The sequence below is a fragment of the Balaenoptera borealis genome (assembly GCF_965194805.1).
Source record: "Balaenoptera borealis genome assembly, chromosome: 21".
NCBI classification, from domain to species: domain Eukaryota; kingdom Metazoa; phylum Chordata; class Mammalia; order Artiodactyla; family Balaenopteridae; genus Balaenoptera; species Balaenoptera borealis.
In genome coordinates, this window is record NC_138880.1 from 11481506 (window position 1) to 11507365 (window position 25860).

Below are 25860 nucleotides of genomic sequence, written 5' to 3' on the forward strand. Positions count from 1 at the left end.
TGAACCCATGCCCCCTGCATTGGGAGCACAGAGCCTTAACCACTGGACCACCAGGGAAGTCCCCATAGCTCCACACTGTTGCCAGCACTTAGTCTTTTAAAAATTTAAGCCGTGCTAGTGGATGTGTAGTGGCAACTCTTTCTGGTTTTTAATTTGCCTTTCCCTGATGGCTAATGAAGCCAAGCACCCTTTCATGTGCATATTTGTCTTTCTTCTGTGATATGTCTGTTTAAATCTTTTGCTCATTTCTTAAGTTGGGCTGTTCTCTTTGTTTTGTTGATTTGTAAGAGTTTTTAAGTATTCTAGATACAAGGTATTTTCCTACATTTTCTTCTAGAAGTTTTAGAGTTTTAGGTCCAATATTTAAGTCTATGATTCATTTTAAATTAAGTTGTATATAGAGTGAGAGTTCAGAATCAAGGTTAATTTTTTTTTTTTTTAATGTATGGATATCCAATAGTTCCAGCTACATCAGATGAAAAGCCTGTTCTTTCTGAATTGAATTACTTGGGTAGCTTTGTGAAAAAACAATTGACCAAAAATATGTGGATCTATTTCTGGCCTCTCTTCTGTTCCATTGATCTATCTTGTCTAGTTTTTCAAAGTGGAATCTTAAATTGTTGATTTGACCCATCCTTTTCTAATATAACCATTTAATGTTAAAAATCCTCTAAATGTTGCTTTAGCTGCATCTCATACATTTTTGCATTTTCATTCAGTTTAAATTTGAATTTCTCTTGTGATTTTTTTTCCTTGATGTGTTATTTAGAGGTGTGTTATTTGATTTCTGCATTATTTAGGGGATTTTCCAGATATCTTTTTGTTAGAGATCTTTAGTTTAACTTGGTTATGGTCAGAGAAGATACTTTTGTGTGTTTTAATCCCTTAAAAAATTTTTTTTAAATTATTATTTATTTATTTTTTGGGAGGGGTGCTGTGTTGGGTCTTCGTTTCTGTGTGAGGGCTTCCTCTAGCTGTGGCAAGTGGGGGCCACTCTTCATCGCAGTGCACGGGCCTCTCACTATCGTGGCCTCTCATGTTGTGGAGCACAGGCTCCAGATGCACAGGCTCAGCAGTTGTGGCTCATGGGCCTAGTTGCTCCGCGGCATGTGGGATCTTCCCAGACCAGGGCTCGAACCCGTGTCCCCCACATTAGCAGGCAGATCTCAACCACTGCGCCACCAAGGAAGTCCCCCTTTAAATTTTTTGAGGCTTGTTTTGTGATCTAGAATATGGTTTATTTTGGTGAACGTTCCATGTTCACTGGAAAAGAATGGGTATTCTGACGCTTTGTGGAGTGTTTCATAAATGTCAATTAGGTAAAGTTGGTTGAAGTGATAATTCAGGTGTTTTATATTCTTGCTGATTTTTCATCTACTTGTCCATCAATTGCTAATAGAGAAATGTTGTGATCTGCTAATATAATTATGATTTTATTTCTCTTTACAGTTCTATTACTGTGGATTTGTTTGTTTCCCCTTTTAGTCCTACCAATTTTGTTTTATGTATTTTGAAGCTCTGTTATTAATAATGGTACATAAAAGTTTAGGATTGTTATGTCCTCTGTATGTATAATACGTGCCTTTATTATTATGAAATGTTTCTCTTTATTCCTGACAATATATTTTTGCTTTGAAATCTTTTTCTGATATTAATATAGCCACTCCAGCTTTTTGTAGATTAGTGTTTTCATGGTATATCTTTAGCTAGTCAATTACATTTCAAAGGATTAAAAATGAGAAAAATATATTTTATATTTCCCCACATATCTATCATTTCTGGCATTCTTCATTCCTTGTGTAGTTTAAATCATCAACTGGTATTTTTCTTATGCCTGAAGGACTTCCTTTAACATTATTTGTAATCCAAGTGTCCTGCTGGAGGCCGGAGAATAAATTCAACCCCTGTCACTCCTTCATGGTCAGAGACAAAATCAAGGATTTCAGTCCTACTCTGCAGAGAGTAGTCCTGCTCTGGCCCTTCTGTGGCAGTGCCCTTCCCTACAGTGTGAGGATTCTGTGGGGCAAAAAGGATATCCCCACCCAAAACCTGTGTTCTCTTTCCATCTAGACCATATTCTTGATAATCAGAACCCAGGAGTTTCCTATTTGGACAGCACAAGCTGGCTTCTAGCCTGGCCTTTCCCTGAGTCATTCTCTTGATGGAGGACCTAGGAGGGGCTATTTGCTGGAATGATGTGGTCAAAGCCCAAATATCCACCTATATGCCTCAGAGGCCCCTTGTGGTATAAGATGGATCCAGGGTGGGAAAAGAAGGGAGTTGGAGCATCCGGGGCCAGCTTCTCCCCAGGCACCACATTCTGGCATGGAATTTCCAGTCCACGAATTCTAAGTTCAATCTAGCATTCCAGAATGTTATGATAATATATTTTTCAAGGTAGGAGAATCAATGTATTTTATTTAACACTGTGTTCATTCTGTGTATAACTTTTAAGTCTTAGACGTATAGACTGTGGGCCTTTGTTTGGACTTTTGCCCCAGACCTGGCAAATGTCAAGCGTGGACTGGCTTTTTCTTCTTACTACCCTCTAAATGTATGTGCAGATTCTTGAATTTGCCCTTTGTCCTCTTCTCTTATCAATCTATAGAGTGGATGATGATCTCTGTTCCCAAAATTTCCACTAACACAGTTATAAGATGGTACAAGTATACATTATGAGTAGGTCCTACAGAATCAGTAGGGACAAGTGTACAAACAAGACTGGGAATGGCATCCTGGGTGGAGGAGGGGAAGAGAGAATATGCCCTTAGGCAATAGTGTATTATGCCTGAAGGACTTCAGTGTGTAGTGTATTCAGTAATAGTGTATTAAACTGAGAAGTTCGTGAATAAATCAGAAAGGGCCAAGCAGTGTAATGGGTGAGTCTGTGCTCTAGAACCAGACTGCCTGGGATCAAATTCTGTTCCTCCCACTTACAACCTGTGAGACTTTGGGTAAGTTTCCCAATCCATTTGTGCCTCAGTTTCCTCATCTATACAATGGGCATTATAATAGCATCCACCTCATAGACTTATCTTAAAGACTAATGATTTAATAATTATAAAACAGTTGGAAGAATGCCTGAGAAATAGTAAATTCTCAATGCATTTTAGCTAATATATGAATGAGGTACAGGGAATTAATTCCCTGGCAGTCCAGTGGTTAGGACTCAGTGTTTTCAGTGCCATGGCCCAGGTTCAATCCTTGGTTGGGGAACCAAGATCCTATAAGCTGTGTGGTGTGGCCAAAAAATTTTTTTTAAATGATAAAATAAAATAAAATCAGTACATTTTCAGGATTCAGGTTGGGTTTTCTATATGTCTCTGTTGCATATTTTAGAATTGGGTAATTTTTACTTTCCAATATTAGGATAATCTGTGGTTCTAGCTGCATTTACTCCAAAGCTAGCTAGACGCTCACCAGTTCTAGCTCCTCTTCCTGGGAACATGGGTAGACTTTACTTCCAAGCTTTCTTTGCTGTTAGGCTGGGGCTGGAAAAAGAAATGTGTACAGAATTTATGTATATAACTTTTAGGCATGGTCATAAATCCTCTGAGTTACACTCCTCTCTCTTACCCCATCTGAGGACTGGATTATTCCAGGATTACCTTGAATTTGTAAAATGGCAAAGCCATAAGATAGAAGCACTTGTGTTACTAAGGCACAACTTGCAAGAGAACCACCAAACCAGGAATATTTGCACTGAACTTGAATTAAAAAAAATTTTTTAATTGCATTAAGCCAGTAAGATTTTGGATTGTCTGCTACAGCAGTTAGCCTATTCAAGTACAAATATTTATATGTTGAAGTGGAGTCCTTTCATAACAAAAATATGAAATCTATGTTATTAGCTTAGTGATTGGCTGTGGTCAGTAAAGAAACTGAAACTGGCAGCTGGAAAAATGGTAACCTTGTTATGCAGTGGCAAGACATTTGGTAAAACATTTTCCTGTGAACACTTGGAAGGTAACACGTGCCTATTGAAATTGAACTCCAGGTGAAGAATTGAGAAATATAACTCTTGTGGAGTGTGGTTTTTATTGGCTGCGTTTGGCCAAGAAAATGCTTGAAAAATAGATGGCTAGTTTGCAAGCATAAATGAAAGGGAATAGAGAGAGTCTGGAAATTCAGTTTTGCAGAGTTGAAAAGTCAGCTGTTTGTAGACTCTAAACCGTGAAAAATGAAATTAAAAAAAAAAACAACTTTAAGCACTAGCAATCCAGTAAATCTTTTCAGGTGAATAAAGTGATTCACAAAAAAAGATCAGTTTAAGGACAGGGTATTCTCCTTAAAAGTTATAGCCTCAAGTAGCTATCATTAAATTGAGAGAGATTCTTATGGTGGCAAAGAAGCAGAGAGATAAAACGTATTTGGGAATTATGTCTAGGGAAGATCTTTGAATGTGGTTTCTGGCACTTACAACTGCTGGGAAGCAAATTGGTCTGAAGCCTATTAAGTTTTTTGGGGTTTTTTGTTTCTGAAATATTTCAAGGACTTTATCTCTTGAGGAATAAGAGATTGGGTTTCCATACAAGACAAAAACGGTGATCGGAAAAGGTGCTGTTTAGGGCAAAGAAAATATGTGTAATGGAAAAAGAAGAAGCCTATTAAGTTTTTGAGGAATTTTTATTTCCAAATAAGTCACACCCTAAACAAATTAAAAACAAACAAACCTGTTTTGACCGCTTTAGACTTCAAACAACCACTGGGACTCCACACTTCTGTAAGCATGAGGGAGGCTAATTTCCAGCATTCCCAAAGACATGCCCCCTCTCTCCCACTTCACATGTGGCCAAAGAGGATAGCGGACACGGTGAAGGTCACAGAGGAAAGAAGCAGGGCCACAAAGAAGGATGGACAGTGGTATTCCTCTCGGAGAACACCAGAAAAACCTTATCAAACAACTTTTCCTATCACCATTTTGGAATCCTTCACATTTTCTACCCAGAATGACTTCAGTATTGCTGTAGACCATTGACTTCTAGGCTTTTCCACGTGTTCCCTTTGTAAATGGGGCTGTTTATTACTGTTATCTTGGCTCTGTTACACCATTGTGTACTGGCTGTGTGTGTGGTGGTGGGCAGATAACTTATCTTTTAATTCATAGACCATCAGAACACAAGGATCCATAAATAGCCCTATTGGAAGAACTGTGCATCACCTGGAGATCCAAACTCACCTAGATGTAGTGATTGGGTGTGACTTTGGGGCCTTCGTTGGTGAGAGGGTGAGTGTGCTTTGTATGTAAGAGCAAGAGTGAGCTGAGAATTTGGTGGCCAGAGGAAGTCTGGCAGAGAATGACTAGATGCTCAGCAATTGTATCTCTCTTCCTGAGCACAAAAAAGATTGCATTTCCTTATTTCTCTTGAAGTTAGATTAAAATAGTGCAGGCCACTGTTGGTCAGTTGTATGTTGTAGAAGTGATGCATGCCACTTCCAGGACTGGCCACAGAACACTTTGTGCAACCCCTCATCCCCTCCTTTTGTCTGTCAGGGCTACCTTGAAGCCACAGGATGGAAGTAGCCTGGTTCCTGAGGTGCTGCTTGGAGAATCACCTGGCGAGGAATGTTTACCTTGGAATTTATATCAGCAAGAAAATACCTTGATCATGTTCAGTCACTGCGATTTTGGGGGTGTTTTTTCCAGCAGGCAGCATATCCTGAATAATACACAACACCATACATTGTGAGAATGGAGAGTAATCACTTAAAGCGGCATCTTTGTTGTTAGAGACGGAATGAACGCAATTTCTTACTCCGATCTCCAGCATGACCTCTAACCCGGAAGGGATTCAAGATACTGAGTCAGATGTTTACAAGGAGGATAATGCTGGTGGTGGTCTGGGAGGTTCTTTCAGTGGTGGAGTCCTCTGGGATTTCAAGAGAGATATCTGAAGAAGGGTGGGCATGAAAATAAATCAATGAGTTTGCCACCCCTAATTCAGTATTTTTGAGAAAATAAATATTGTCTAGAGGAGGAAAGGAAAAGTATGATCCATCTGCCAGAGTGTTAGGTTCAAGGATACCCCTCTCTTTCCAAGGTTCACAAGAGCTCCTTTTGTGTGGGCCTGAGCTCTGAAGTTTGTTTAGGGTGAATATTATAGTTTGAGAAGTGACCACTAGAAGTTGTGTGTGTGTGTGTGTGTGTGTGTGTGTGTGTGTGTGTGTGTGTGTTTCCTCAGGGTGTGCTAGTCTTATTGCAGGGATATCTTTGAATTTTGGCTGGAATAGTCCATGGAAATATTACAAGTCCAGAATTGGGAAAGCAGAAGTAACTGTTAAGGAGCCTCCCGGGGCAAGTATTTATTGTAGTACATGTTCTAGAAGTTCCTTTCTTTTCATCACTGCACAATGTTGCCTAAGGGCCCAGATAATAGTTTGGGGGGTGTGGAGACCATATGGAATCTTTACATCAGACATTTGATTATTAACTATTTTAGGGCAAAACAGATCTTCAGCCATGAACAGATCCTGAAGATAGCATTAAAGGAGGTATGCTTAAAGAATCAGTGATGAGTTATGTAATACTGATATTTGTCTTTGTCTGTCTGACTTACTTCACTTAGTAAGATAACCTCTAGGTTCATCTATGTTGCCGCAAATGGCATTATTTCATTCTTTTTTATGGCTGAGTAACAGATACACACTACTGTATATAAAATAGATAAACAACAAGGACCTACTGTATAGCACAGGGAACTCTACTCAACATTCTGTAATAACCTATATGGGAAAAGAATCTGAAAAAGAATGGAGATATATATATATATATATATATATATGAAACTGGTTCACTTCGCTGTACACCTGAAACTAACACAACATTGTACGTCAACTATACTCCAATAAAAATTTTTAAAAAAAAAGAATCATTGATGAGATTACATGAATCATGTCCATCTGTTCTAGGAAATCAGATGAATTTTAGATGAGATATTTTTCTGGAAACTCCAATAAGATAAACAGCAAGAACTAATTCCCTGATGTAACTTACTTGGGAAAAAATTCTCCTCCCATTGTATCTTGAACTCATTGCAATCAGACTTTTACACCCCTTCCCTAAAATGACTCTCATAAATATCACTAAGGACTCCATGTTGCTTACCCAGTGGTTGTTTTTCAGTCTTATTTTGTCCTTCAGTAGTACTTGACACATGATTTACTATGGTTTCCTTGGAATAGCTGCTCCAGTTGGATTCCAGGACATCTCACTCACCTGGGTTTTCTTTAGTCTCTTGTTTTAAGTTCTTACTTTCCTTTGCTGGTCTCTCTTCATCTCCTTGACATTTACATAAATGTTAGTGTTCCCCAGACTTACTCTTTACATCTTTTTTTCTTTTCTATCTATACTCATACATTTGGTGACCTCACCTACTCTCTTGGTTTTAAATGCCATCCATATGCTCACGATTTCTAGATTTATATCCCCACACTGTACCTCTTCTCTGAACTCCAGAGTCATATACCAAAATGCCTTCTGGAATCTTCTCTTTATTTTTTTAGCAGCCATCACAAAATTTACTCCTGATACTCCCCTGACAAGCCTTCTTCTCATGTGCTTTTCGCATATCCATAAATTACAACTCAGCCCTTCCAGTAGCTGAGGCCAACGGCCTTCATATAGCCCTTAATTTACCTCTCATACTTCAGTTTATGTGAAAGAGCAAGTCCTTTGTTTTGACCTTCAATGTATAGCTAGACTACAACTCCTTTTCACTGTCTTGGACTTCTGCTTCTGGCTATGATGAAATAGTTTATATCCAAACAACCTTCTTCAGAGAACGACTAGAAAACCTGGATAAAACACAGAAGAAAATCAACTCAGAGGCATCTGAGAGCTGTCAATGCATCCATGACTTGCTTGACTGAGATCTCAGAGAGAAGATAATTTACTGAGGCAAGGACAAAATTTTAAGTCATTATTCCTCTTATGTGTTGATTCATAAACTGCATGATGTAAAAAGCTCAGCAGCTCATCAGGGAGTTAGGAGGTAAAAGGCAAAGAAGCTAATTAGAACTTTCCTCGGCCTCATGGAGCAGAGGGGACATTGGAGCTGAGAGATTACAAGGATTTGGTGACCCAAGATCCCCGAGTGAAGAAAAACGCAGAAGAGTGAGTCTGATATTCTGCACTACTTTTTCCCACCAAAGCATATGTCTCTTCATAAGAGGTTAAGGGCTGAGAGGCCATGAAGCTAAGCAGATGTATTTTTCAGCCTCATAGTGCTAGGGAGACAATATTTAGAGTTCAGGGTCCCTGTAAACATATCAAGCTTTCAGTTAAAACTCCTGAAGGTCTACATCCTAGGAGTAATGGAGAACACAAAATAGTCTTTTCAGAGACTGAAATCCAGTCTTGAATAAGTTATTTCTGATCAGACAGAGTAAGATCAGCTGCTCCTACTCAAATTTTTGCCCAAAGTTAACATAAATCCTCTCAGGTAGACGATAATACCGTCCACAATCTCTACATTTTTTCATGACACAATGTCATTTAATAAAATGTAGCCAATAATGTGCATCAGTAAACATTATAAATTATCAAAATCAGAGATGACAAAAATCAATACACATAATGCATACAGACCCACAGTTGATCCAGTTATCAGACTTATCAGATATAGATGCTAAAATAATTATGACGAATATGTTCAAGAAGATAGATGACAAGATGGAGAATATCAGCAGAGAATAGGAATCAATTTTTAAAATTAAATCAACTGATATTATAAAATTGAAAACTACGGTCACGGAAGCTAAGTTCTTAATAGGTAAGTTTAATATCAGATTAGATATGATAGAAGAATGAGTTAATAAATTGGAAGAAAGGCCAGAAGGAAAATCTCAAGAACAAAGAATAGAGAAAGAAAGACATTGAGAGTTCCAAAAAATGCATAAGCGATACATGGGAGAGTAAAAGAGTCTGACATAAGGATAGAGTCACATATGGGGCAGAGGAAGCTAACGGGACAGAAGCAGTGGTCAAAGGGCTGGCTAATGCTGAGTATTTCCCAAAACTGATGGAAGAAATTAAGCAATAGATTCAAGAAGTACTTAGAACCACAAGCGGCATAAATACTAAGAAAAACACACAGAGGTGCCTCAAAATAAGGTGGCTGAAACCATGACAAAGAGAAAATCTCAAAAATAGCTAGACAGAAAAAATGACACTTTTAGAAGAATCAATAGTCTGTTAGCTGGTGTCTTAAAAGAAATGATGCAAGTTAGATTAAAAAAATAAAAAATGCCATCTTTACAATGCTGAAAGAAAATTACAGTCTATCACACAACAAGCACTCAGGTCAAGATAAAGCAACTGGGGAGGTCACACTGCAATCTGTCACCTGTGTCCTAAAGACAAACAGTGTGGAGATAGTGTGCTCTGAGATTTTGGTAAACCTCAGACTTATTCTGACTATTCTGCCAGATAACGCCAGAGAGAGTTTCAGTCTCCTTATAAGCATGAACTAGTTACAAGCAGAGATGGTTATTGAATTCTTGTTGGATCCCAATCTCCTCCCCCACCCTTCAGGAAGCGATTACAAAAGCTTCTTTGCCAGACTGCATAGTAGGAGGGAAATGAACGATGTGGAATGTTTTCAGCAGAATAAAGATGCAAATGTGAGTGAAGCAGATGAGAGGAACCTAGGAATTGTAAGCCTAGCTAGTAGCTAGCCATCAGAATCCAACAATCCTAGAACTTGGCCCCGAAATCAGCGGATCTACAGTGGCCACTTAATTCCTTTGATGGTGGTTGGAGAGGCCAAAGAGTTAAAGAGGAACCAGCTCTGATGGAATTATGATACATCTGGACAGTGGGTAATGATTTTACCCAGCTGTTCGGAAGTGCCAGCTGGCTTGGAGCAGAGTGCGGCAACCTAGGGAGGGTTGTGAAGAACAGATGGGACGTTTGGGGGAGAAATGTCTTTATCTGAATGTACTGAGTTGACTTTTTAAAAATGGTATTGTGTTTAGTGCTAGGATGGAAAATTTTTTAATGGAGTAAGGACTCATTAGGGAAAGTGACCCAAAGGAAATTGTAAGCGAATTTCTGGGGGGCAAAGGGGGACTATGCAATCATGGTGTGCTGGGGCCAGCTTCTACTGGTGGTGAGAACCAGTTGTGCACTTTTCTCCCTGATCTCATGTTCAGTGACGTGTTTGGTAGCTTGAAATCTGCCATATAGGGAATTCGACAAATCAGGGCTCCCCCACTCTCACCCCCTGAGAGCCAGTTGATAAACATTTGCCAGTACGCCATTGGAGCTATGTCATATGACAGATTTCATAGCATGAATTACTGGGACAATCTGAACAGATTGACATCTTTTAAATGTTATCTCCCATTGTATAACTCAAGCTTAGACTTTTCTCTTACGATCCAGTTCCATTTTTCTCTTACCTTCCGGACCTTACCCCTGGTTTCACAATAAGAACTTTAAATTTGTCTAAAATTCATTATCTTCTCCTCCAGGCTAGTTTTTCTTCAGGCATTCTTTACTGTATTTCTTGACAACGTAACCTAGGAACTCAAATCAGAATCGTAGATGCCTCTCTGGTTATCATTCTCCGATGATCACTGGGTCTTGACAGATCAACCTAATTCGCATAGACTATACATATTTATTTTCTTATTTCCTCTATTGATGTACTATTGTCTTTGGTTCAGGCCCTCAGACTCTTTTGCCTCATCCAGTTTCTTCGAACACTCAGATCATTAGAATACTTACATCCCATGAAAATCTGCTAAAATACAGACATCCATGCTTCTTTTCTAGAGATTTGGGTTCAGTTCTGAGGAGAATTCTGGAGTCTGTATTTTTAACAGGTGATCCAGGATTCAGACAAATCTAATCCTCAGCTAAGATTAGAAAGTATTCAGAAACAGAATAGAAATCAAAATGTCTCATCTTGAAATTGAAACCCAACCATAATCTGTCCTCTGCCTGTTTTTCTAGCTTTATCTCTCACTATTTTCAGCACATCTTTTACTTCTCATATTATTTCACCAAATATTTATTGTGCTCCAACTGTGTATCAGAACCTGTCTTAGGTGCCGGCCATTACAGTGGTGAAAACAGACAAGTTGTTTGTATATAAATAAGGCAAAATTCACGGTTTTTGGGGTCACCAAACACACCATTCCTAGGCATGCCTTTACACTTTTGTTCTTTATGTTCCTTTGGTCTGGGGTGCCGTTTTGCTTAGCAGCCTTCTCTGATTACCTTCTTGTTTGTGTCACCATTGCTCCCAGTTCATTCCTCCATACTACGTACAAGGTTGATTTCCTTGTCCTTCTCTCTTACTAGACTCCTAACTCCTTACAGGCAGTTTTCAACCCCTAGTGTCTAGACCAGTAATTGACATAAAATAGTTCTCAACCATGTATTGAATGAATATTACTCAACTAGTAAGTAACACAGAAGGGATTTAAATTTAGGAATATCTGACCCCAAAGTCATGTCCTTTTAACTCTACTGCACTCTCTCAATAAAGTATGATTTACCTTGTCAGAAGAGCCATTCTTCAGTCATTCAAGGAGAATCAAATGATGCTTGCAAACAGAAGTACTACCCATCCAAAGGGAGACGTGCCAATTCACCACTTTAGTGGATCAATATCTAGTCCAGATTGGAAAGTTCATGCCAAAGATTTGAGATTTATTAAACTAACAAAAGAAGAAGGCAAACATCTCCCTTTATCTTGGTCTAAATAGACATAACTTTACCATGCAGATATGTTTACCCTAACTAAGAAAGGTGACAGGCTAAGACTAGATAATGCTATTTCCTAATATTAATCTAACCAATTATACTTATTTCTAGGTGTAGGTCAAACACAGTACCTGGCACACAAAATTCCTCAGAAGCATATCAGAAATCTTGGATTAGAAGAGGAGGGTGATATAATTTGGCAGAAAATGAACATCACTCTCAGTCAATGTAAGCATCCACTTTATTGAGGAAATTAGTGCAACTCCTATGGTTTTTATTCTTAAGCATAAAAAATTTGGGCAGCAAAAGCTAATGGCTAAAATTTAGAGTGTCTTGTCATCTGATTTGGGAAATAGGTGCTGACCCTGCTAGTTCTATTAAAAATGCTGTCCATAAAATACACTTAGACTAGTTGGCACGAGTTATTTTAGAACGGTGGGAAGGACCATGATTAATAAAAACTTCTCTTCCCCTTCTAATTAATTCATGGCATTGCCACCAGAGTGTTCTTCCTGTATCATAAATATGATTATGTCACCCCCCTGCTGAAAAACTTTTGATGACTCCACAATTCCTATAAGAAAATGTGTAAATTCCTTAGCGTCGTGTGTGTTTTCTACAACCTGATCATCACCTATCTTTCTATTCACAATTCTTCTCAGTTCCAAATGCAAATACACATTGCATTCTTTAATTCTTTAATTGTTCACCCATAAATGTCTGTTGATTTCCCACTGCTGTGTCCTTGACGATCTATTTTATCTGCCTTCATGCCTTTACTTCTTGTCTCATGGCAAACTCCTAATATCACTCTTGTTTTTCCCATTCCTAACGATCCCTCAAGGATGATTCATTGTTTTCTCATCTATGTTCATGCATAATTTATACATAAGTATATGAATCAAACCTTAGGGCACATGGTCTGACAAGCACAAGTATAATTAAGGGAACAAATAATCAAAACGGTTCCAGAAAATTTGGGGTATGTGGTTGCTATAATTATGACGTTTATCACTAGTCCTTGGGTCTGCATGAATCTGTCAATAATTTCTTGCCCATTTCTCTTTATTTATTTATTCAATAAATATAGTTAAGGGCCTATCTTGTGTTATACGCTGTCATAGACGAGGGAGATAAAAGAGGAAAGGAGAAGTTTGTGCTTTCATAGAATTACATTCTGTTCAAAGAGACAGTGAAGAAATAACTAACAAAATAATTTTTTTTTTTTTTTTTGGATGCACCACACAGCTTGTGGGTTCTTAGTTCCCCAACCAGGGATTGAACCCGCGCCCTTAGCAGTGAAAGCACGGAGTCCTAACCACTGGACAGCCAGGGAATTCCCAAACAAAATAATTTCAAATAGTGGTAATTACTACGGAGAAAATAAGATTTTATGATATGATAGAGGGTGACCTAAGAGGTGGGAGTGGGCAACATCATATATGGGGCAATTTCTGTAATAGAGAGATTTCCTATAGTGTGACAAGGAAAAGACCCACAATATAGTAGAAAAATGTAGAGAAGGTTCAAATAAAAAAATTTTTTAAATTCACAGAAAAACAAACCCAGTGATCAACAAACATTTGAAAAGATGCTCAAGTACATGGGTAGTAAGAGAAATTCAACTGAAATATCACTTTATATCCATTGAATTGGCAACATTAAAAAGAGCTGTAACAAACTTGTGGTTACCACAGGGGACAGGGTAAGGGGGAGGGGCAAATTAGGGGTATGGGATTAACAGATACAAACTACTATATATAAAAAATAGATAAGCAACACGGATATACTGTATAGAAGAGGGAATTACACCCATTATCTTGTAATAACCTATAGTGGAATACAGTGTGCAAAAATAATGAATTACTGTGATGTATACCTTAAACATAATATTGTAAATAAACTATGCTTCAGTTTAAAAATAGAGCTATAACACCAATTAGTGTTATAGTGAAGATACAGGGCTAGTGAAGATACAGGGACTAGGGTTCTCTTGTACGTTGTCCATGGAGTTGCAAAGCTCTGCAGCTTTTCTAGAAGGCAACATAGCAACATCTATTAAAACCTAAAATACACTTCCCCTTCAACTCAGAAATCCCACTCCTGGGAATCTACCTCACAGAAACACAAGTGCACATTTGTATGGTCATATGTCAGAGGATGTATACTGTACCATTGTTTGTAGCGGCCAAAGGAACTTCAGCCAAGTGGCCAAAGAGAAAGCTTATGGATATAGGAATGGCTGACTAAATTACAGTACATCCACATCATAGAATACTGTGTGACCAATAAAAAGAATGAAGTACTGTCCTTCCAGATGATTTGGAGGGATTTCCAAATTTTGATTTCCTTCATGATGGGTTTCATACCTTTATGAACACATTGAGATAATATATGATGACTGAAAGACATTTTGGATTCCATTAGGTTTTAAACAAATTCATATTTTATTAATCCCAACATTTTCTCTCTATATTTGAAACATGATAGCACACGTATTTGTGAGACATACTATTTATTCAGCCTACATGCAATGCCCAGTGTATATGAGGAGCTATAGAACATGGGCTCTGTGGCTTCTTTAGAGTTAAGTCCTCATGTCTGGAATGAATGAGCTGGACCACGGGAAGGATGCATGTTATTACACAAAGAGTTGAGTGGCAGTTAATATCTTAACACTGTGTGCATTTTAAGATGTGGCAATTTATTCGTCTGATTACATCTTTGGTTTCTTTTGAGGCAGTGCAGCTAACACTGCGGGGTGGGGTGAGATGAGTGAAAGAGGCTTCTCCATGATATTGTCAATCACAATACATGTAAAAGTCTATCCTGGATTCCAGAGTGCAAAATTGTACTCATTATATTTACTGTTCCACGTCTCAAGCTTCATGTAAAAGCAAATTCAGGAGATTTCCCTGGTGGCGCAGTGGTTAGGAATCTGCCTGCCAACGCAGGGGACACGGGTTCGAGCCCTGGTCCGGGAAGATCCCACATGCCACGGAGCAACTAAACCCGTGTGCCACAACTACTGTGCCTAGAGCCCATGCTCCACAACAAGGGAAGCCACCGCAATGAGAAGCCCGTGCACCGCAACAAAGAGTAGCCCCTGCTCGCCGCAATTAGAGAAAGCCCACATCCAGCAATGAAGACCCAATGCAGCCAAAAATAAAACTAAATAAGTAAATTAATTTTAAAAAATAACTTAAAAAAAAGCAAATTCAGGAAAACTTTATGTATGTTTTATAATAAAATATTTAAACATAAAAGAAAAATGGAGACAGATGTAACAAATACCTGTATACCTGAGAACAGCAATGCTAAAATATCTTCCAATCAGACTTGAAAAGACATAAAGTGTTACAGAAACTGTTGAAGTTCTTCTCATATCTCTTCCCAGTCTCAGCTCTATTTCCATTGCTTGGATGGCATTTTAATGAATTCTAGCTGTACTTTATCTTCCCATAGTGTGTAGAATCCAACACACTCTCAAAAGGACCTTAATAACAACAGCAAAGTCACCATACTTCAAAGCCAGAGTGGATTGTTACGTTGCATTTTTCATAGTCTCTCTTACAGAGAAGAAAGGAACCTTCCCTGTCCCAAATCAAAGGACGATGGTATGCATTCTCTCCACTCACCTTGTAGTAAAGCACTAAGCAAGTCACTTCTCTGGTATAAGACATTGCAATACTTCCATTAGCATTATGCATCTGCACCTTTTTGTTTTTATGCTCTTGGTAAATAAGGGAAAGCATAAATCGAACACCTTACTCTGAGCAGGTCCACATTACATCAACACAGCCAGTTGAAATGCTGAATGTTTATTCAATCATCTGGTTAGCAAATTATTCAGCTGCCTTTCAAAAACACTTTATCATGGAAAATCTCAAAAGTATGCAAATATAAGGACTAGTATAATAAACCCTCTTGTACCGTCATCCAGCTTCAACAATGATCAAATCATGGCGATAATGGAAAAACTCAGATTTTTTCTTCCTGAGTAGGAAAGAACTCTAGATCTTCCCTACTGTGTATTTCTTCTGTGTTTCTCCTTGACGACTCACCCAGAACACTTCACTTCTGACACTTCTGGTTGCCAAATACGTGGAGGATTTTCCCCATACCAAGCATTTCTCTGTGACAGTTGGCTGTCCTACAATTTAACTCAATTCAAACCCTACCTGCCTGGAGATAGTGTTAGGTCCCACAGGTTGAGGGCTCAGTCCCACAAGACTGCCCCATTCACTCCATATGCCTTTGGCAAGCCCAGCTTATCACCTATGCTTCTAGCAACCGGCTGTACGTCAGAGCTTCCAAGGCTCCCTCCTGGGGCTTGATTAATTTGCTAGAGCAGCTCACAGAACTCAAGGAAACAGTTACATTTACCAGTTTATTGAAGGGTATGATAAAGGATAAACAGCCAGATGAAGCGATATAGAAGGCGAGGTCTGGGAGAGTGCTAAGCGTAGGAACTTCTGTCCCTGTGGAGTTGGGGTATGTTATCCTCCAGGTGTGCGTGTGTTTGTCAACCTGGAAGCTCCCAGAACCCTGTACTGTCGGGATTTTATGGAGGCTTCCTCACGTAAGTATGATCAATTATTAACTCCATTTCCAGCCCCTCTCCCCTCTCTGGAGGATTAGGGGTAGGGCTGAAAACTCCAAGCTTCTGATCATGGCTTGGTCTTTCTGGTGACCAGACCTCATCCAGGAACCATTCAAGAGCTCACCCAGGGTCACCTCAGTAAAAAAAAAAAAAGAGACGTTCCTAGCGCTCTTATCGCTTAGAAGTTTACAAGGGATCAAGGAGCCCTGTGTCGGGATGGGGATCAAAGACAAGTATTAGAACAAGAGATGCTCCTAGTATTATCACAAGGGTTTTAGGAGCTCTGTGCCAGGAACCAGGAACAGAGACCAATACATATATATTCTATTATCTTACAATGGCCAATCCTGTTTTCTCTCTAACCCTACCACTGTGTTATTATGAAGCAAATATCAAACATTGTGTAATTCTACCCATAAACATATCAGTATGAATCTTTAAAGGATAAGGATGCTTTTTAAAAAAACATAATCACCAGAAAGCATTATCACCCTTCAAATAATAGTATTTTGTTAATATTATCAAATATGAAGCAGTGTTCAAATTTCTCTGATTCACATTTTTTTTCCAGGATGTGTTTGAATTGAGATATAAATAAAGTCCATATCTTGCAATTGGTTGATATATCACTTAAAATCTCTTTCATGCTGTTCACCTCAATGAGGTTTCATGAGGTTCACCTCAATCTCTTTCTTTTTATTCTTGCTATTTGTTTTTGTTGTTGTTTTTCCAGAAAACAGGTCTTTTGTCCTGTGAAGGCTCCCATACGTGGATTTTGTTGATCACATTTCTGTAGTTTCCTTTAACATGTTCTCCAGTCCCCTGTATTTACTTAATTTGGAAGGTGGATATAGAGGCATAATCAGATTCAGATTTAATTCATTATTTCATTTTTGGGCAAGATTTGGTTGTTTTTAAAAGCAACATTGATGAAATCGGTGTATGCAAAAGTGAAGAGAGTTGAGCGGCGAGGGAAAGGGGAGTTTTATTAAAAAACTTCCCTGGTGGCACAGTGGTTAAGAATCCGCTTGCCAATGCAGGAGACATGGGTTCGATCCCTGGTCTGGGAAGATCCCACATGTCGCGGAGCAACTAAGCCCTTGCACCACAACTACTGAGCCTGCACTCTAGAGCCCATGAGCCACAACTACTGAGCCCGCGTGCCACAGCTACTGAAGCCCGTGCACCTAGAGCCCATGCTCTGCAACAAGAGAAGCCACTGCAATAAGAAGCCCGCGCACTGCATTGAAGAGTAGCCCCTGCTCGTCGCAACTAGAGAAAGCCCGCACACAGCAAAGAAGACCCGACGCAGCCAAAAATAAATAAATAAATTTATTTTAAAAATCTATTTTATTCAAAATTATGTCCTTAGAATTGTTCCTATTTAACATCTTTCAAATTGATCAGATATTTTTATATTCAAGACATGACAGGGAGACATCATCAAGGGCACAGTTGCCTCTGTGATGGATGTGAGAATGTGATGACCTTGGACCAGTCACAACTTCTTGTCTTTAAAGTCAGGTTCACACTGACAATTCAGTAGCACAATTTGCGGGCTCATTTGAGAAAGAAAAAGATGACTACAGAACAAGAGTTTAAATCTGAATGGCACAGTGCTCGTGGTGTGATATCCTTATCTAATGTAGAGGTAAATGTGGGATGGTCCTTTCCATCTGCAATAGGATATTGGAATGAGATGCCAGTATGATAAAATCAGGTACAAAAGAGAATGGAAGACAAACACACATATGTGGTATTTAGTAAAGCAAATTTTGAGTAGCAATTCTTTGACAATTGTACCTTATTCACTTAGTTTGGGAATACACAATGGCAAGGGAAGATTTTTGAAGGAGAGGACATCTGTAAAGAGTGATATGCTGTAAAGCGCATCCCTTACCTGGTGAAGAAGACTCGAGGGCAGCCATCCAAGGGCTGCAGGTATGACACCCCACCCCATCCACCCAGATAGTTGAGAGGCAGTGGGGTAGATCTAACTTCCAACTTAGGAAATACAGAGGCCAGAGATGAGTGGCAGATTTCCCTCATGGTAGAACCAGGAGGAAGCTGTGACTTTGGGAGGGACCACTTGCTTCCCAGAATTTGTCCAGACACCTAGAGGGACACCTACAGGGATAAAAGCCCTCTGTGCCAAGAAGTTTGGAAGTAAATGTGGGATTCTTAGGTGCAGCAGAAAACGCTTTAAGTCACAATCTGGAACGAAAATGACTTTGTACAGGTCAAGAAAGGAACTCTGAAGAGAGATTGCCGGAAAAGCAAACTTTTGTGGAATTCAGGAAAGGGTTTACAAGAGAAACAATTAGCTTTAGGCATCTGTCATGCCCAGAGGGCATCTGAAAATCACCTGGAGAGCAGGTATGAAGGGGTTGCTTATCTCTGAAGTTGAAAATGTTAACCTAAGGAAGTTTTAATGTCTTCAATGTTCTCCTCAGAGCATTCCCATTATTATTATCCTTTATACTTTTTGATGTATACACACACACACACACAAACACACACACACACACACACTCACATTCACTTCTTATAATTATCCCAGCTAGTAGTCTGGGAAGAGTGGGCATTATTTTCTCCACTTTATAAATGGGAAAAATGAGACTCAGAGGGATTAATTGCTACCCAGTGCCTTAGGGTTTTAAAGTGGTAAAACCAGAATAGGAACAGAGGTCTTCTCGCTGCTCTTCTAATATTCCTTCTTCTGGATTTTGCCATCTCACTGGGTTTGATTACTTCATTACAAAATCCTCACTCCATTTAGTGTTCTGATCTCTCTTGAGCACTCCTTTCATAGAGGGTTACACTGAAGAAATATTAGAAGTTTAAAAATCTGATTCAGACTGTGGCTCTGGATTTGCTGCCAAGTTTTTGCAAAGTGCTTTTCAATAATTCCTAACTCCTTAAACATGGAAACCCACTGCCTAAATGTAGCCCGAGAAAATGTGCTCCGGTGCTTAGGAAAGCCAAAAGCGTGTGTTCAAGTACATGAAACCTCTCCATCTCCTCATACAAGCACATCCAACGTCACCCATTTGTCTGTACAGAATGCTTTAAAATAACCCTCATTGAAATCCGCAGGCACTTGATACGTCATTCTGTGGGTTGCCGTATTTGTGTTGTTTTTGGAGTTTTTGCAAGTTCAGCACTCGGAGCTTCTTTTCCTTTAGTTTGACAAGACTGTATCGAGTGCCCTGATGTCAGAACCCCTGTACAGGATGCTGGAGGGCCAAAGAAGAAGGTTAATGGTGGGCTCCAAAGAAAGGCGATGGGAAAGAGTCCACGGAACTGCAAGACTGGCGCTTCCCAGCCAACAGGGAACTTGAATTCCTCAGCTGAGCTCCACATCTGCAGAGGAGATGCGACAGTCTTGGCCAACCTGGGCTCTGCGGGACTCTGTGTGGATGAGGACAGGGCTTTGGATGTGGGTATCAAAGTCGTAATAGATTTGGTCTCTTTACGGTCCAGGAAGGTTTATCCTGAGGTGGCGTCTTTGGAGGAAGACTTGTCATTATTTTCAAGTTTCTGATCCAGCAAAAGCTCACTGACTCTTTAACTGGAGCTGCCCTTCCCCTCTGCCTCAGAGCTTCTCTGGCCGGATTTCTGTCCGATAACCCAGCCCTGAATTGGCCTGGACTCCTGATCTTTATCCCTGTTCATGATAAATCTCAAGACCTCTTTCTCTGTTCATCCTGCAGGGACATAGTGACTGGCCGCCTTTCTGCCCCCTAGAAGTAATCATTCTTGCCCTATCAGCAGCATCTCTCCCACATGCTTCCTTTTATTCTGCGTTCTGTTTAAGTGGTTCCTCTATACAGCAAATTCTCCTGGACTAGTTGCCCCTCTTGGTGTTTCAGGGACTTGTTATTTTCCCTTCCTTGCTTTTGTTACAGCTTGCGTTTGTTGGTTTCTTTGTTGTTTCAATTAGTTTCTTTCTCCCTCCTCCCCCACCTCCAAGTGTAAACTCCATGCAAGCAGGGGTCAGACCTACCTTCTCCACTGCTTGTATTTTTTTTTTTAAATTATGTTTTAGCTCCATAGAGGTGTGTTTTTTTTTGTTTTTTTTTTTTAAATTTATTTATTCATTTATTTTTGGGTCCTGCGTTGGGTCCTCGCTGCTGCGTGCGGGCTCCCCCTAGTTGCGGCGAGCAAGAGCCACTCCCTGTTGCAGTGCGCGGGCTTCTCATTGCAGTGGCTTCTCTTGTTGCGGAGCACGGGCTCTAGGTGCACGGGCTTCAGTAGTTGTGGCGCGTGGGCTCAGTAGTTGCGGCACGCGGGCTTCAGTAGTTTTGGGCTTAGTTGCTCCATGGCATGTGGGATCTTCCTGGACCAGGGATCAAACCCGTGTCCCCTGCATTGGCAAGCGGATTCTTAACCACTGCGCCACCAGGGAAGTCCCACAATCTCTTTTATTAAAGCACTTGAATTTAATAGCACTAACCAGGTAAGCAGTTCATTCTTTTTATGAACACACGTTAGTTTTATTTGACAGAACAGCAATGCAACTTAAAAATGGCTGAGGCAGCCTTGGGAAATACTTGAACCTAGAATAATTTCTCTGTTCACTTTCATTTACATCATGTAGCCACCTTCTTGAAGCAGATAATTTTTTAGAGACCTTTTTTTTTTTCTATATTCTTGTGATGTTTTAAAAGCTATAGGTCTCTTCTTGCATGTTCCACAGTAATGTGTTTGTGGGTTTTACTTTTAATTAATTAATTAATTTATTTATTTATTTTTGGCTGTGTTGGGTCTTCGTTTCTGTGCGAGGGCTTTCTCCAGTTGCGGCGAGCGGGCCTCTCACTGTCACAGCCTCTCTTGTTGCGGAGCACAGGCTCCAGACGCGCAGGCTCAGCAACCGTGGCTCACGGGCCCAGTTGCTCCGCGGCATGTGGGATCTTCCCAGACCAGGGCTCGAACCTGCGTCTCCTGCATTGGCAGGCAGACTCTCAACCACTGCGCCACCAGGGAAGCCCGAGACATTTTTAATAATGCAACTTTTTCCTTATAAATTAATTATAAATCATAGATGGGAATTAAAATCTCTTCCTGTCTGCTCTTTAACCTTTGGGTCTGCATAGCATCAAAGGATGTCTAGTCTGAACTTAATGTCTCCCTGTTCTGATACAAGGCATGTGTTTACTTTCATGAGCTGAGCTATTTAAAGGGAAGGATTTTACCTCATTTTCTCGACCTCTCAGTAAGAAATGCATGTATCATTTCTTCTGTGCCTTTGATCTAAACGTTTCAAATCCCTTGTTTTATAAATGGCACGAAAGAAAGCGAGTACCTAACACTGCATGCAAAAGCTCTGAGAGTAATACACACACCAATAAATTTCATTTATTCAACAAAGATTTATTAAGCTGGGAAACATTGTAGGTAGGCAAAGATATTGAAAAAATAGACAATAGCCTCTGATTTAAGAAAGAAACTTTTAGTCTAGTAGGAAAGACAGGCATGTAAATAATTAGAATCCAGTATGATGGGTCTCAGGATAGACGAGCAAGCATGAAATGTATTGGGAAGACAGAGCAAGGAGGGACTAGCTACCTGGCAGTGTCCTCTGCTGGTACACGCTCTCGTGACAGCTGTGTACGAAGAGAGCACGTGGAAATGCACTCCATCTTGGGAAAATGTCAGGCTGCGTTGCTTTTTTCCTCTCTGCAACACCTCCTACTGGGCTTACTCTTTTCCACACACTCTTGGAACAGGCACCCTGGATTGACCACCAAACATAGGCTTTGCTTTCTAACTTTGACCTTCACGTCTCCTCCAGGTCACAGTGCCCTGCCCCACAGCTCCATACACTAAATGAAAAGCCAGTGGTCTTCGACCTTGCTTGCACAGCAGAATTACCTAGGGAATTGTAAAATATACTGATGCTTGGGTCCCTACAGAGATTTTATTTTTATTGCGCTTGGTTTTTGTAGATGGTCTCTTACATTCCCACCCACTCCTGGCTTTTGACGTAGGTATACAAGCAATCCATTAGAAACCTCATTCTAGTCTGTCAACACAAGGCACAGGGCGTAGACGTGAGTGCCAGATCAAAATCTCTCCAGCTCACAGCTACGACAGCTTACCCAAGAGATCTTCTACTTTCATGGACTACTCAGCCCCCTGGTTTCCATTAGTGGCACCTAGTTTGATTTTAGAGGGAATCCCTTTGAGGTTTTGCATGTCTGCACCCAATCAGTCGGCTTTATCAAAATAGTGCAGATCAACGGCCTGGCAGTAGGTTTACTTGAGGGAATTGCAGACAAGTTGGGAAAGTGAGTGGAGCTGTCAGTGTGAGACATGAATTGAGCTGGAGGGCTGTGTCTTTCAGATGCACGACTACTAGTTGAGTTCTGGTTTGAACTGAACATGCCCTTCAGTGACCAGTGATGGTTGTTTTTCCAAGTCATGAACATTTTGATCCTTCCCGAGTTGACTGAATGGGGCAGAATTCCCCTTTAGTTAATCCTGTGAGAGCAATGCCAGGCGATTCAACTGTTTAAATAGAGACAGGTTCCCCCAAACCCCTCTACATTTTAGAAATCTAATCTACACCATAGAAATCTAATCTTTTTAATTTAATAGCGTAAATGCATTTTTTTGTGAAGCACCTCGGTTTGTCACCCAAACTCAGCTGGTCACCTACTTCAATACCACAATTTTTGCCTATTCCCATTTACTGCATGAACACCCCCAATCCCTTCTGTTCACAGCAGAAAGAACTTCCTTCCAGCTATTTCCCTATACCTGCTTGCCTCTCTCATGCCACAGAAGTTAGCCAAAACTGAGAAGAAAGTTGTAGTCCAAAAATCTCTGGGGAAACTCTAAAATTCGCAAGATTGTTATAGGATTATGTTATCCTAATGTAGATCCCAGAGGATTATGTTATCCTAATGTAGATCCCAGAGGAAGGACCTAAAAAGGGCACATACCATTTAATTCTCCGACTCAAACACACTGTTCAGACTGAAAACTGGAGAACCATTTCTAGGGAATCTTCAAGCTCTTGCCTCATGCTACTTACCATTTTCTCACTCTGCTATTTTTCCTTTTGGGTTTACAAGGTTTCTATACCACCCACTTCAGCTCTTTTCTTGGTTCCTCCTTTCTGTATGCTCCTCTGTAATGATTGCCCCGTTTTCCGCTTATTTTGGTTTTGACCTCTGGATTTCCCTCTGGGACGTCACCTCCTGTCGGGTGACAATGGTAAGAGGAAATCTGTCTCAGGGCTCCTGGCCCTTATGTAACCTACCAGACAGCTCTGTCTCCTGTCAGACCCCATGCCATCAGTGTAAGGGAATTAGGGAATTGCATAGGGTCTTAGGAAGGGTTTGCTGGAGGAAATAATGCTGAGAAGATGAAAAGGAGGAAAGGCATTCCAGAAAGAAAGAACAGTAGGGATAAAGACAAGAAAATGGGAGGTAAATAAGATGCTTGGGAATCTCAAGTCATTTATTTATTTTGGATTGAAGGTAAAGAGAATATGGTAGGGTTTTAAGATATGAAGTCAGAAAGGTGGCCAAGACCAAAACACCTATATATGCATAACTACAATAACAGGCTTTCTGTAATAAAGCGTCATGTGTGTAGCAGGAATGCTGAATGCTCCAGGAGTTTCTGGAAGTTGTTTATGACTGAGACGATTAAGAAAAACACATAAGAGTAACTGATATTTGAACTGAGCCTTCATTTAAGGATATGTAAGATTTTTATATCAGAAATGAAAGGAAAAGGATGGAAGGAAAGGAATTTGCCTTCATGGGTGAAAAGTGACCAGTATTGGGTGTAGCTGGGCACTTTGATAGGAACTGCTATTTAATATGCTAACACATTTTTTTGGCCTAAAACCAAAACAATCTATGCCTTATACTTTCTTAATCCTTGTAGGGCATCACCTTTATCTCTTTGACAGCACCTACCATTTTCATTCTTTTTTATGTAAATCAGTGATCTCCCTGGGGCTCTAAATTCTTTAAGGGTCTTGTCTCACCTTTGTGTCCCCAACAAAGGCAGGCCTGGCCACAGCATGCACACAGTAGAGGCCCAATAACTGTCTGTGGAATGTATAAATAAAGACTGAGGGTCTTGTTTTCCTGTTATTGTTTAGACCGCCCCTTTTCAACTCCATGCAGAGAGTTTTGGTCGGAGGGAAAGTGTTGGACTAGGAGCCAGGAGATGCGAGTCCCAATCCGGGCTGGCCACTAACTGAGCGTGTGATACCGAGTCTAAATCTCCCCGTCTATAAAATTAGGTCAATGTTCTAGATTGTTCTAGATTGTTTTTCAGCCTTTTAGCCAACATGGACTCATTTTGCATCATTTGTTCACCGATTTAAAAATTTTGGTTTATAAAATAGTGACTCTTCATTTTTACACTAGCTATGCCTGCCAAACAGATTCTCTGATGCAATGGGGTGACTGATACGAAGTGGATTTAAAGGTCCTGCTAAGATCATCGGGGGTAATGGCGTATAACATCTTCATTATGCTTTTTGGAAATGTTTAAAATAGCTGATAGGACTCTAGGAGTCTGAGGACCCTCAGCTGGATGGTCCCTGCTGGCGCTGGTCTGAAATTTTTCTGGAGTGATTCCCCCATCTTGAATAAGGAGAAATGCATACCACTGAATGATTTCAGAATAATCTTATTTCCTCTACATAAGACATATATTTACGTATTTTAAAGTGAATATGACATAATCACAATCTGCTTGTAAGCATTTTCAGAAACTATACACTACTGTTTGAGAAAATCAGAGATGTTGTTAGTGTAAGTTTGTGTGCCCGACACGCAGTGAGGCCAAACACACCAAAACGTTGGAGTTTAGAGCAGAGAAAGATTTATTGCAGGGCCCTGCAGGGAGAGGGGTGGCTCATGACCTAAAAGAGCCCCGAGCTCCCTGAAGGGTTTCAGCAAAGCATCTTTAAAAGCCAGGTGAGGGAGCGGGGGTCGCAGGGCATGTGATCAGCTCATGCACAGTTCTCTGATTGGCTGCTGGTGAGGTAGCAGGGTGGGGTCACAGGGTTAACGTGATCAGTCCTTAGGCCCCAGGCCTCCTGGAGCTATGTGCTTGGGTCATCCAGTAGTAAACATCTTCCATTTAGTGGGGGGTTTTCACATCTGTAAAACGACTCAGAAATGTGCATCAAACACTGTTATCTAGGTACTTCAGAGAGGAGCTAAAGCAGAGGACATGGAGGAAGGCCTGTCCTGGGAAGGCCCCATAGGGTCCTGCTCAGTTACAATGTCCCTGAATGGTTAGGAAGCCAAGGGTAAGAATCTTTGTTAAGGGCATGTGTCTGCATTGTGTCAGCCTGCAGAGGAAGACTGGATACAAGACATGTTTTTTTAAAGTTTCTTTTTTTGCTCTCTAAAATTTTATTTATTTATTTTTTTGCCACACCGCATGGCGGGATGTGGGATCTTCCCCAACCAGGGATCAAACCCATGCCCACTGCAGTGGAAGCGTGGAGTCTTAATCACTGGACCACCAGGGAAGTCCTGCTGTCTAAAATTTTAAACAGGAAAGC

General features: G+C 40.3%; 1 protein-coding gene across 2 annotated transcripts in view; it reads left to right on the forward strand.

Moving 5' to 3' along the window:
- The window catches only part of FUT10 (fucosyltransferase 10), a 284562-nt gene that overhangs the window by 204880 nt on the left and 53822 nt on the right, over positions 1–25860 (forward strand). The window contains exon 7 of one of the 2 annotated variants that reach the window (XR_014239083.1): positions 11825–13478. The exons of the other annotated variant lie outside the window; for it this stretch is intronic. The gene's annotated coding sequence lies outside the window, so the exon portion shown is untranslated. Of the gene's footprint in view, positions 1–11824; positions 13479–25860 lie in introns of those variants that run through there. 2 annotated transcript variants of the gene reach the window in all.